Source organism: Mus musculus, chromosome 16, assembly GCF_000001635.26.
Source record: "Mus musculus strain C57BL/6J chromosome 16, GRCm38.p6 C57BL/6J".
In the NCBI taxonomy this organism is placed as follows: Eukaryota; Metazoa; Chordata; class Mammalia; order Rodentia; family Muridae; genus Mus; species Mus musculus.
This window is the reverse complement of record NC_000082.6, coordinates 97,972,815-97,987,414: the sequence shown is the minus strand read 5'-3', so window position 1 is coordinate 97,987,414 and position 14,600 is coordinate 97,972,815.

Here is a 14,600-nt window from a genome sequence, read left to right as displayed (position 1 = left end):
GTTATAAAAAACTACATGACTGTCCTATTGTTGTGATGAAATACATTACTTCTTAGAAGGGGGAACAAAATACCCATGGAAGGAGTTACAGAGACAAAGTTTGGAGCTGAGACTGAAGGAAGGACCATTCAGAGACTGCCCCACCCAGGGATCCATCCCATAAACAACAACCAAACCCATACACTATTGCATATACCAACAAGATTTTGCTGACAGGACCCTGATATAGCTGTCTCCTGTGAGGCTATGCCAGTGTCTGGCAAATACAGAAGTGGATGCTCACAGTCATCTATTGGATGGAACACAGGGTCTCCAGTGAAGAAGCTAGAGAAAGTACCCAAGGAGCTGAAGGGGTTTGCAGCCTCCTAGGAGGAACAACAATATGAACTAACCAGTACCCTCAGAGCTTGTGTCTCTAGATGCATATGTAGCAGAGGATGGCCTAGTTGTCCACTAATGGGAGGAGGGGCCCTTAGTCTTGCAAAGATTCTATGCCCCAGTATAGGGGAATGACAAAGCCAGAAAGTGAGAGTGGGTGGGTTGGGGAGCAGGGGGAGGGGGGAGGGTATGGTGGATTTTCAGAGAGGAAACTAGGAAAGGGGATAGCATTGAAATTTAAATGAAGAAAACATCTAATAAAAGAAAAGAAAAAAAGAGAAGAGAGGAGAGGAGAGGAGAGGAGAGGAGAGGAGAGGAGAGAAGAGAAGAGAAGAGAAGAGAAGAGAAGAGAAGAGAAGAGAAGAGAAGAGAAGAGAAGAGAAGAGAAGAGAGAAATACCATTACCAAAAGCAAATTGTGGAAAAAGGGGGTTTGTGGGCTTGTTTTGCTAACACTTCCACATCATGGTCCATCATTGAAGGAAGTAGGGACAGGAACTCAAACAGGGCAGGAACCTGGAGGCAGTAGCTGATACAGAGGTTATGAAAGAGTGCTGCTTCCCCTGGCTTACTTAGCCTGCTTTTTTATAGAACCCAGGACCTCCAGCTCAGAAAAGGCATCACCCACAATAGCCTTGGCCCTCCACCATCAATTACTAGGAAAATATCTTCCAGACTTACCTACAGCCCGAGAGGCATTTTCTTAATTGAGGTTTCCGCCTCTCAGATGACTGTAACTTGTTTTTCAGGTTGAGATAAAATTATCCAGCCTAATGACCAAACATGACTTTGGGTTTTTCTTGGCTTACAGCTTGTAGTTGTCCAAAGAAGTCAGGGCAGGAAGTCAAGGTGGGAACTTGGAGGCATAAACTGAAGTAGAGGCTATATATAAGTACTGTTTACTGGCTTGCTTAGCTTGCTTTCTTGTACAATCCAGAACTACCTGTCCAGGGGTAGCACTGCTCATAATGGGCTGGGTCTTCCCATATCAATCAAGAAAATGTCCTACAGACTTTCCCAGAGGCCAATTTGATGGAGACATTTCCTCAGTTGAGGGTCCCTCTTCCAAAATAACCCTAGCTTTTGTCAAGTTGACAAAAAGCTAACCAAAATACCTCCCTAATAAATGATAGTATTGTGCCTAACAGAGTGGAAGAAACTTACATAGAGTAAAGAGATATTTGGGGGCACTAAGTGTGTTCATGTTCTTTATAAATAACCTCTTTATACTAAAATGTCTTCATTCTACCTTGGAATGAAGTATAGAAAATGATAGGATTCAGTTCCACTGGATACAGGACTGAACCATCGCTGCACACAGGCAGGCTTAATGCTAACAAGGAAAGCCGTCTGAAGGCAGCCAGCCTAAGACAGACAGGGCAGCTTATCCCATGTTTCTGTGGGCATCTCTTGGGAAGAACATTAAATGGGAGCCGAGAGAGAAACAAAGGCAGCTCTTTAGTGAAGCACATTGCCATTTCAAATAAAACCAAATTCAGTGACTAAGAAGGGAGTGGAAAAGGGTGGTGCCCCCTTTTCCGTATCTTGGTTGCACTGACCCCTGATGTTGCATGATCCTTGGATCTTGAGCCCTCCTACTATATACCCTAAGGTCACAGTCAGCTGTATACCTAGGTGGTGGAAAGTAGAGAGGAGACAAGATATCATGAGCCCCGCATTGCCAGGGGTCTACGCAGCCTTAGGGGAAGGAGCTGAGATAGGACACAACATTGGACACAGGCCAAAATATTGATGATCTCTAACTTTCTCTAACAGTACTGAATGCTATTAGCGAACGGCTTCAGAAGACTTAACACTCTCTCGATTATTCTGTGGCTGAAAACTGCTGGCTTCTTTTCCCTCTAACTCTCTGTGGCTTCTTTTCCCTCTAACTCTCTTTCTGTGGCTTCTTTTGTCTTTAACTCTCTGTGCTTTATTTTTTAAATGCTGTATCTTTATTTTACAACTCCCCATTACTGTTCTGTGCTTCATTAAGCACTGAGGAAACTTAACTCTTTTTTACTGTTCTGTGCTAAAAATTTATCTCTTTCTTATTGTTCTGTGCTTTATTAATCACTGGGGAAAATTAATTCTTTATTATTGTTCTGGCTTATTGTTCTGTGCTAAAATCCTAACACTTTATTACTTGCGCTTTAACAAGCGCTAGTATTCTGGCAATTAACACATGCTGTTTGGGGAATTAGGTAAGAGGATTTATAGCTAGTGCTCTTTTCTCTTGTCAGCCAGAAGCCTCTAGCTGAACAGGACGCTCATTGACTCTTTTCGAACCAGAGAGAAAAAAGAGAGATGTCACGTACACACCAGGTGAAGCAGAAAATGGCTGCACCCATACATTTGGACAGACAGATGGATGGGTGGATGGATGGGGCAGAGTCTGTCCCCTCCAACCCCCCCCCCCCCACACACACACTGCCACAAGCCACCAACTTTATTTTCTTTGGCCTTTTTATACCTTCTTAGACAAAAGTTCTTTAGAAAATTACCTCATAGGTAAAATATTACACAAATGTTACAGAAGAATATCAATAATAAGTTCAAAGCAGTGCTTCACTCTATATGCTCATTATAATAAGTTCAAAGCAACAGATTCATATGGCCTTGCCTTATCATAGTGCACACCTCTGGCTTCATCCTTGGACCTGAATATTTTTCCTTGAACACAAACTTGTCCCAAGTCGATTTCTCTTTTTAGTGTAATTATGAAAGCTCACTGTATTTCTTACTATGCAGCCAGCCTTTATATGCTATTGTGAGGAATATTGTGAGGCACATCCTATTCTTGATTCTAAATTTATTGCATCATTTTAGCAAAACAGCTAAAACTATCTCTTAAAACTTTCTAAGAGTATTTAAACCAAATCAGGAACAATATAAAATCATTAATTCATCTAAGCAGCATTAATTCATGAAAGTTTATTTTTCATGTTGATCTGCAGGAAATCTACTCAATAGGGTGGGTTAGTGCCCAGGGATTATTATATTAATTTAATAATAACAATAGGAAAGGCATTTCAGTTGCAAGAAGCAATCCTGAAATGAAGTATCTTTGTGACCTTGCCACATAGGGCTCACCCATTGCAGACCATGCTAACAAAACAAACAAACAAACAAACAAACAAACAAAAAATGGTGGGCCACCTCCAGGAAGGCCACTTGCTAGTCTTAGCCTTTCCTATATGGCTCCTGGAACCTTACTCAAGGCCATATATAGAATATTCAGGGGGCTGAGGAGGTAGACTCTGTTCTGCTTCTACTCTATTGTGGGTCAAGTCTTCCTTCCAATTGTAGGGCCACGGATTAATGAAAGAGCACAGTCTCTGTCTCTGTCTCTCTCTTTCACACACATTCACAATGGCTTAATTACTTCTAATTCTTTTTCTTTCTCTCTTCCTTTGTATTTATTTATTTAATATATGTGGGTACACACTGTAGCTGTACTCAGACACACCAGAAAAGGACATCAGATCCCATTACAGGTGGTTGTGTGCCACTATGTGGTTGCTGGGAATTGAATTCAGGACCTCAGGAAGAGCAGTCAGTGTTCTTAACCACTGAGCTATCTCTCCAGCCCTCTTCCTTCCTTCCTTCCTTCCTTCCTTCCTTCCTTCCTTCCTTCCTTCCTTCCTTCCTTTCTTCCTTCCATTCATACTTCTGGAAATTGAACCCAGATATTCACAAGTGCTAGACAAATGCTCTACCACTAAGCAACATGACCAATCTTTTCTTTCTTTTTTTTTTTTTTCAGACAGAGCCTTACTAAATTTACCAGGCAATTCTTCTGCATCAGTTTCCCAAGTAGCTGGGCTCCTTCCTCCCTCAGGCTATCAGCTGCCCCATCCCATCAGAACAGATCTCTAAGTGGCCAGGACAACTCTTGAGTGTTCAGTTCCAGCTGCCTCTCTCCTGACTCATTATTGGAGCCACGATTTGCTCCAACCTTCTAAGACACCTTTGTTTCCTGGCCACTGGAGCCCCTTCATGTTGATTAGGAAAAGCCTTTGTTGAGGAAATGCAACCCTGAGAGCAAAGCAATAACAAACCTTTGCCCCTGGGAACTCAAGTAGTGGACAGACAGCATAACAGGATGATTTGACCTTATGAATGGTTGTCAGAGACGGGGATGTGCACATAGGAAAGACTCCAGCTGAGAACAAATGCACCACCTCCCCCAGTGGCCAGGAGCTGATTACTGATCTTTAGAGCCTGTGACCCAGTTCATTAGTAATTTAAGGAAACAGTCTAAATTGACATATTGGAAGGTCATGGTTATAATGATGCAATTGTCTCTCAAAATGTCTTGATTAATGTGTGGTGCATGGGGCAAGGAGAAAGCCCACGGGTGCTAAAAGGGTAGTGTTGCCAACATGCCCTCTTCCCACAGCTGCACACTTTCTGTAAGTTGGAAATTATTTCCATCTAAATCACTGTCTTAAAAACAACAAAACCAAACAAAGCTGAGGACCCCAAGCTAAGAGACTCAAGGGGGATCTGAATGGATAGTGTTCAGGCATCCCACTTCCCAAGATCCTGGGCTGTCTCAGTTGCCCTTGCAGGTGAAGTAAAACCTAAGAAGCCTCTGGCCAGCTGTCCATCCCTAGGGTCAGCACAGATGGAGGCCCACAGAAAGACCCTCCCTGATCTGCACTGCTGTGAGGGACAAGGACTTAGGGTTAGGGTTAGAATTAAAAATCCAACTAGAGAAGAATGGCAGGAGCCACTGCTATCTCATTGGCTTGAGGGGCTCTTGTCAACTACAAACAGTGCAGGCTTCTCTGGGGACATGCACACTAATCAGACCTATAGAGCTAGAGTGGCTGGCAGGTCTGGAAGCTCAGTTGAACTCTTGCTTCTCTGAGACCTAGACTTACCTTGTACTGGTTCATGACCAGGCCTAAGATGGCAGCTCCTGACCTGTCCCCGAGGAACTATGAGGCCCCACATCCTGAGGAAAGAACTGGAAATAGCAGGAACAGCTCGAGGATCCTGTGAAGCCCTTCAGGGCAGTACCTACAGTCTACCGAGGATTTGCAATGGCCAAGTCTGAGCCAAGCAGCTAGCAAAGCCAGTAAGGAAGAAGGCAGATGGGCTCTGTTCCTGCATATTCTCTGTTCTGAGACCACAGTGATGAATGTGGTACACACATATGATTCTAAAGCATATGACTGTCATGGAGCTGAAAAGTCACTTCAAAAATATCCAACAAGTGACTGATGCCACCATTGGAATATTCTAATGAAAGCCAGTTTCAACCAGCATGAACTACCAGGAGTAGTTTCCTAACACCCTTGTTTTAGAAGAGAAAGTGTTGTGGATTTAGTTTAATGCTTGGATTATGTTATTTGGGTTTCCAAATTGCACAAGAATCCCACATGTAAGATGATGAGGGTCCCTGCCCCCAGCTGGCTCTGATTGGTGAATAAAGTTGCTGGCAGTCAATGGCTGGGCAAGGAGACAGAGAGCACCATAGAAGAAGCAGAATTGTCATGTCAAAAGAGGAATAAAAACTGGGCTTGAGAGAGGCAGGAAGAGAGGCATACTGATTATGTAAAAGCTAGGGAAAAGAAGTTCCAGGGCCCCGCCCCCCCATTGGGTCTAGGGTAGCAAAGATGGAATATAGATTTTAGCAAGTAATAACTCAGGAGCATCATGGAAGTTTGGGAGTGGTCCAGCCATTGATCTGATTAAGGTATGTTCAAAGGCTGGAGAGATGGCTCAGCCGTTAAAGGCTAGGCTCACAACCAAAAATATAAGGTATGTTCAATATAAGGCTCTGTGTGTCTGTGTGTGTGTGTGTGTGTGTGTGTCTTTCATTCGGGAATCCAGAGCATCAGGGCAGGTAGTGAGGAACTTGCAGCATCACCGCTGGGCAATTAGAGTGGATTAATCAACTATAGCCACAGGAAGGGTTAGGACCTGAGCTCCAGAGCCCATCTGTGAGTGAAAGAGTAGGCAATCTTTGATGCTTCATGGGTTTTTTTTTTCTTCAAGTTATACCACAGAAAAAGAAGATGCAGGATATCCCTCTCCTCCTTGAGTCTCCCACTTGTCATGTTTGGTGGACTTGTAAGAAAATGTTCTCTTTAGCAAAGCCCATCCTGATGGCTGTGACCAACTGCACTGCACTGTGGGCAGAATAGGCCAGCCTTAGTGAACATGAAAACTTGTGCTTTTGTATCTTTAGGAGGAGTTCTCTTTGTGCTTCTTAACACCATTTATTTACAACCCAGGTAAGAGGTAAAATGTTATATACATATTTGAAACCTGTATACTCCCACAGGTAACAGAATCATAAATCCAGTTCCTCTCTTTTTGCATCTCTATTCTTCCCCCTTTTATTACTTCTTTTATTTTTACATTATAACATAATTACATTATTTCCCCTTCACTGTCCTTCATCCAAACCTTCCCATATATCCCTCCATGCATTACATATATTCCTAAATACAACTAGCTCAATCTGTATAATGTTACTCATATGTATGTTTTCAGGGCCAATCATTTGGTATTGGTATTTTCTTCCATTGGATATTGTTTTTGGCAAAGTTCTCTAGAGAAACTGAACCAGTAAGTACATATATATTGTGATATTGGCATGCCTGATAGAGGCTGGCTAGCACTATCAACAGACAGACATGCATGCCAGAGATGCCTGAGAAACTCAGTCCATGAAGGTGAATATGTCAGCAGTCCCAATCTAGTACTGGAAGCCTCTTATGTTCTGAAAGCTTGGCCACTTTCTGGTAAATTGCAGGTGTTAAGTCTAAATTGGAAAATTGAAGAAGCTGGACCATGATGTCAATGGAGGATGGTGGGTATGGCAGCAGCAGCAGCAGCATGTACCCACTGAAGAAAAGCTGCAGTCAGGCAAGTATCACTGTCTTTTCCTGGGCCCTCTTTATAACTGAACTGTTTGTTGGAAGTGCTGGAGCTGTGGCTCTGGCTTGGAGGACAGAAACAGCTATGCCACACAGCATATGTGCCTGTTTAACACTCTGGAGATGGACAAAGCCTTCCAGCTCTCCTGCCCAGGACAGGGCAACACTTCACATACAAGTTGTGTGCCTCAAAGGAGAAAGGAAAAGCCACTTCTAGTTAGTGAAACTCCTACAGAAGACCAATTCTTCTATAGCCCCAGGAGAGGAAACTGAACATCTTTTGATACTCTCTCTGTCACTCTCTTTATCATAAGTATCTGGTCAATTTAGAAATTTATTTCTCAAAGGCCCAAACCACAACAATTTAGCTTAGAGATCCTAACCTGCTCCGATTCTAGAATCAGACTTCTCATTCCATGAGACACCTGCAGCATCTCATTGAGCTGACAGAGAAGGGCAGAAGACAGAAAAAGACAAAGAACAAAAGGTGTATGTCTCACTTCAAACTCATGTCCATGTCTGTTGGGGACAGGGGTAGGAGCCATAATAGGAGGATCATTGAGTTCTCCTAACACTGAGTCGCTTTGGGTTACCCTTTTTGTATAAGGGTTAAGGAACTTCATTACCATGCCCCTGAAGTGGCTTCTTTGGGGAAGACTGTTGTCTCGGTAATGATAATTGGCAGTTTCAGCTTAATGACCCAGAATTTTAGCATGAGTGACTCCATTTCGATATTTTAGCCAACTTGCTGAAGCTCAGAGCAGGGGCCCAGTCTAAGATAATGACCTCTTGAAATTGTTAAGAAACTATTCAACTTGACCAAATTGAATTCTACTTTATCAACCTTACTGTATCATTTCCTTTTCTCATACTATGACAAAATATTTGACGTGAGAACTTGGGGAGGGTTTGCCTGACTTCACAATGTAAGGGTACAGTCCATCATGAGAGGAAGGTATGGCCGCAGGAACATGAGGTAGCTGGTCACACTGCCATGCAGGCCCTGCCCATGGGGTGATGCCACTCATGTTCCATGTGGGTTTTCCTTTCTCAGTTAACCCTTTTTAGAAACACTGACAGACTCAGGAGGAAGCATACCCCATCAATGTAACAGTGAATCCAACCATCACACTTTCCTAGCGTCTTACTTTAAACTATTACATGTGAGTATAGAATTTCTTTGAAATCTTTCTGTAAGCACTATGCTCCACTTCCCTAGCTTTTATGAACATAAAAATGTAATGCTTTGCAGTGTATCTACCAGATTATCTCCACAGAGATTATCTTACATAAAGTTTGCTATTTTATCTTACAGCCATGAGTTAATGTAGTCACCATTTTCTAACCTAATATCAGAATTTCTCTAAAACGAGCATGCATAGATTCAGCTTCCTACCACCACAGCCTGCCACTATTGCCATGCACACCAGGGTCACATCCATGCTGATGGTAACATATTTCAGAACTGATTATTTTTCTTTGAAATGGTTTCTAGTCCTCAAGTCACTTTCTAAGGCAATAGTACCTGTCTTCAGTTTAGTGCTTGCTCTGTACCAAGCACCTGGCTCTCATCATTTCCTCAGTCACAAGCTAGGAGGCAGCTGTTAGTCTCCCCTTTCATTGGTGGTGACACTGCATAGGCCAGGGTCACCCAGTTGCTAAGCTGAAGAGCTAGCTGGAATTTGAATTCAGAGGCTGATACTCCAACACCAACATGGTATAGTCTGCCTTTTTATGTAAATCCTGCATTTATTTGGCCATGACTCGGGCACAGTACTTGTGCCTAACAAAACTATTTTCATTGTTCTTCCTTAATTTTTCAGTCTCCTTATAGGACAATGAGTATCAGTCTTTAGGCCTGAAGGCCAGTTTCATTAACATTTTCCTGCTCCATGCCAGCAGGTCCAGGCAAGAGGAGAGAGGCCCCTGTCCCAATGGGGTTTCTCAGGGGCTGAGCAGGATGGCCAGTGTCAACAGCCCAAAAGAAACACACAGAGCAGGGAGTCTTGTCAAAGCAGAAACTCTGCTTTTTTGGCATTGTATGGCATCAGCCTTGTGCTTATATAAGTTCAGAACATAGGGAGGGGGAATTTTTGGTGGGGTAAGATGACATAGGAGGTGGGGAAGGTGATGGAGGGTATGGAGTGACTGACAGGGCCAATGGCAAAGCTCTACCTCAGCAACAGTGGGGCAGAGACAGGGACAAACAGATCTTGCTGAGTCACCCCAATACAGAAGTGACTGAGACTGCTCTCAAAAGGCTTTCCCACAAGGCCGCAGAAAATCGGGCCAGGCTCGGGTTTGTCCTCAAGGCCCAAACCAGGACCAAAATGGGGCCCACCAAAATTCTTCATTGTCAGGTCTCTTTGTTCTCTGACAATACCTGATGGCAATGCTTATACATGCTTTTGTCTTCACACACAAAGTGTTCTCCTCATTTTTTGGTCTGTTTGGTTCCAGGGTTCAGAGCATCACCTTTTAGCTGCTAGGACAACCAGGGCTGCATTTATGTTGATCCCTGGATTTGGTCCCCAGCACTAAACAAACAAGCAGCTGGTGCTCTCATCAGCTGTCTTTCTCATTGGTGTGGTCAAATTCCTGATAAGGACTGAATGGGAGCATGTATAGGCACAGTTTGAAGGCATAGTGACAGATCATGCAATGGTGACAGGAGTTTGCAGCTGGGCCACCACATGTCCTATCTTAACAGAACAGTTAACAGTACATAAGAAGTGAGACCCAGATATAAACCTTCAAGGCTCACCCCCAGCGATCTTTTATAAGGCTCTGCCTCCTGAAGATTCCACAACCTTTCAAAACTGCCACTATCTAAGAACTAAGTGTTCAAATAGTTTACACTCAAACCACAACCACGTCTTTACCGTAAGCAGTTGTTTTAGAGCCACTTGGGTCTCCTTTGGCAATTGATCCCAGGATGGGCCCCTAAACTCACTAGCAGATAGTTCAAGCTGCAGTGTTCCATCCTTCATTTTAATAATGAATTATGATGAGTGAACTTCAAGCCCAGAAGAGAGCATACATCTTGCGCGCACCCAACTGGCCAGGAAGAACGACGCTGCAACAGGATCCTTCTGCACACGTTTATTCAGTCCTGTTTCTTCTTGTTTATATTTCCCCCGAACCCTGGGCCTCTCACTCTTTTATACTCTCAGTTCCCATCCACGCACAGCAGGCCACGCCACCTCACCAGGCACGCAGCTTCAGCTAATCAGGGCAGCAGGGGCATATCTCCATTAAAATGGATTCACCGGTATCCTGGTACACCTGCGCAGCTCTCAAGATGTTTGTGGCTTATATGAGGAAGTCAGGTGCAAGTCATATGACTTAGCTGCAGTCCCTGGCGCCTTTGGGATTGCTGCCACACCCGCTCCTCACACATACAGGGTTAACTTTTAAAAGATTATGACAGGCCAGGAGGTGGCTCAATGAAATACTTACTATGCAAGTACGATGATCTGGGTTCAACAACCACATAAAGCCCAGGTGTGGGAGTGCACACCGAAATCCCACTGCTGAGGCGGTGGGGACATAAAGAGCCTTCTGGACAGGCAGTCTAGTTGAATCGGTGAGCTCTAGATTCAGAGAGACCCTGCCTCAAAAATAAGATAGAAAAATGTCGTGGTGCACAACTTTGAGCTCAGCAGTTGGGAGGCAGAGGCAGGTGATCTCTGTGAGTTCAAGGCCATCCTGGGCTACAGAGCAAGACCCTGTCTTTAAAAAAGTGGTAATCCCAGCACTTGGGAGGCAGAGGCAGGCGAATTTCTGAGTTCGAGGCCAGCCTGGTCTACAAAGTGAGTTCCAGGACACCCAGGGCTATACAGAGAAACCTTGTCTTGAAAAACAAAAACAAAACAAAAAAACAGAAAAATGGAAGTAGTTGAACTCTGGCCTCCACCACACAAACGCATACATTTTTAACACACATAACACACACACTTATATTGCTAGTTGCCAATGCGATCTTAATATTCAAATGTAACAATCAAAAGTATCTTCAGTCTTTATCCTCATTTCCTGGCCAAAAACAAAAAAGCAAAAAAACAAAACAAAACAAAACAAAAAAACCTCATTAAATCCTTGGGCTCTTCAAAGTGGTAAGGGTCATCTTTCTGTACATTGTGTGCAGAATACTGGATAGCAGCCCTCAGGTTCCTTGAGGGTTGAGGTAGGTCACAGAAAGACCAAGACAGGACCAGAAGGTATGGAGTTCCAGCACCAATCCCTGGACAGAGCTGAGAGACCGAGGCTTAAGGTGACCACTACCAGTCAACTGGGACAGAGGGTTGAGAAGCTTATTAACCCAAGCAAACACTGGCCACCAGGCTTTCCCAGTACCAGTTACAAAGTCCTGGCTACTCTCAGCAATGCTCACTGATCCCTACCCTTAACCTCTCCAGCCCCTGAGCTTTGCTACCTTTCTTCCAGCTTCTCTTTTCTACCAAAATATAACCTAGCCATTTTGCCTATGTATGCTCCTAGCTCTTGGTCTTTCTCGTGGTCTCTTGGTGCCTCTTTTGGCTTTTGGGCTCCATTCTTGGCCTCTTGGTTTCTCCCTCGGCTCTTGGTTCCTCTCTCTTCTCTTCCTCTCTTGCTCTCCCTCCCTTTCTCACATGGCCTGGTCTATTCTGCTGGCCATGTTAAGTCCAGACTTCCAGATGCCTCTGGCTGTGAACTTCCTATCTATAATAAAACTTTCTTGGGTTAGTCAATCCTGTGTGAAGAAGCCTTTATACCAACCCAAAGGGCAAGAACTTATGGAGGTTTTTGGAAGTCATGGAGATTGCTGGATGTTCAGTGTCTACCCTCCCCATGCCTCACCCCATCCCTCTCTTCCTCTAAGTTCTTTTGTAAGAAACATTATATTGGTAAGGATACTATGTGAGCTCACTGAGAAGCTGAGTTTGGAAGTAGGGCTGCCCCTCCCCATTTAAACATAGCTATGTTTATGTCAAGTGTTCTCCAAGACTCACTGCCCTGGGTTAGCCCACCAGCCCCAGTTCTGTAATAGGGAGAAGGAAAAGTAGCCAACAGCTAAAGGGATCAAAAATAATGTGGCTTTAAGATCAGCTAGAAGGTGAACCCTTCTACCAGAGGTTGCTTTACTATTTATACTATAATCGTTTTTTTTATTACATATTTTCCTCAATTACATTTCCAATGCTATCCCAAAAGTCCCCCACACCCTCCCCCCCAGTCCCCTACCCATCCATTCCCATTTTTTGGCCCTAGTGTTCCCCTGTACTGGGGCATATAAAGTTTGCCTGTCCAATGGGCCTCTCTTTCCAGTGATGGCCGACTAGGCCATCTTTTGATACATATGCAGCTAGAGTCAAGAGCTCCGGGGTACTGGTTAGTTCATAATGTTGCACCTACAGGGTTGCAGATCTCTTTAGCTCCTTGGACACTTTCTCTAGCTCCTCCATTGGGGGCCCTGTGATCCATCCAATAGTTGACTGTTAGCATCCACTTCTGTGTTTGCTAGGCCCCAGTCTAGTCTCACAAGAGACAGCTATATCACGGTCCTTGCAACAAACGCTTGCTAGTGTATGCAATGGTGTCATCGTTTGGAGGCTAATTATGGGATGGATCTCTGGATGTGGCAGTCTCTACATGGTCCATCCTTTTGTCTCAGCTCCAAACTTTGTCTCTGTAACTCCTTCCATGGGTGATTGTTTCCAATTCTAAGAAGGGGCAAAGTGTCCACACTTTGGTCTTCGTTCTTCTTCAGTTTCATGTGTTTTGCAAATTGTACCTTATATCTCGCTATACTAAGTTTCTGGGCTAATATCCACTTATCAGTGAGTACATATCATTTGAGTTCTTTTGTGATTGTGTTACCTCACTCAGGATGATGCCCTCCAGGTCCAACCATTTGCCTAGGAATTTCACAAATTCATTCTTTTTAATAGCTGAGTAGTACTCCATTGTGTAAATGTACCACATTTTTTTCTATCCATTCCTCTGTTGAGGGGCATCTGGGTTCTTTCCAGCTTCTGGCTATTATAAATAAAGCTGCTATGAACATAGTGGAGCATGTGTCCTTCTTACCAGTTGGGACATCTTCTGGATATATGCCCAGGAAAGGTATTGCTGGATCCTCCGGTAGTACTATGTCCAATTTTCTGAGGAACTGCCAGACTGATTTCTAGAGTGGTTGTACAAGCTTGCAATCCCACCAACAATGGAGGAGTGTTCCTCTTTCTCCACATCCTTGCCAGCATCTGCTGTCACCTGAATTTTTTATCTTAGCCATTCTGACTGGTGTGAGATGGAATCTCAGGGTTGTTTTGATTTGCATTTCTCTGATGATTAAGGATGTTGAACATTTTTTCAGGTGCTTCTCAGACATTCGGTATTCCTCGGGTGAGAATTCTTTGTTTAGCTCTGAGCCCCATCTTTTAAGGGGGTTATTTGATTTTCTGGAGTCCACCCTCTTGAGTTCTTTATATATATTGGATATTAGTCCCCTATCTGATTTAAGATAGGTAAAGATCCTTTCCCAATCTGTTGGTGGCCTTTTTGTCTTATTGACGGTGTCTTTTGCCTTGCAGAAGCTTTGCAGTTTCATGAGGTCCCATTTGTCAATCCTCGATCTTACAGCACAAGCCATTGCTGTTCTATTCAGGAATTTTTCCCCTGTGCCCATATCTTCGAGGCTTTTCCCCACTTTCTCCTCTATAAGTTTCAGTGTCTCTGGTTTTATGTGAAGTTCCTTGATCCACTTAGATTTGACCTTAGTACAAGGAGATAGGAATGGATCAATTCACATTCTTCTACATGATAACAACCAGTTGTGCCAGCACCATTTGTTGAAAATGCTGTCTTTCTTCCACTGGATGGTTTTAGCTCCCTTGTCGAAGATCAAGTGACCATAGATGTGTGGGTTTATTTCTGGGTCTTCAATTCTATTCCATTGGTCTACTTGTCTGTCACTATACCAGTACCATGCAGTTTTGTTTTTTTTTTTTTTTTATATATCACAATTGCTCTGTAGTAAAGCTTTAGGTCAGGCATGGTGATTCCACCAGAGGTTCTTTTATCCTTGAGAAGAGTTTTTGCTATCCTAGGTTTTTTGTTATTCCAGATGAATTTGCAGATTGCTCTTTCTGATTCGTTGAAGAATTGAGTTGGAATTTTGATGGGGATTGCATTGAATCTGTAGATTGCTTTTGGCAAGATAGCCATTTTTACAATGTTGATCCTGCCAATCCATGAGCATGGGAGCTCTTTCCATCTTCTGAGACCTTCTTTAATTTCTTTCTTCAGACACTTGAAGTTTTTATCATACAGATCTTTCACTTCCTTA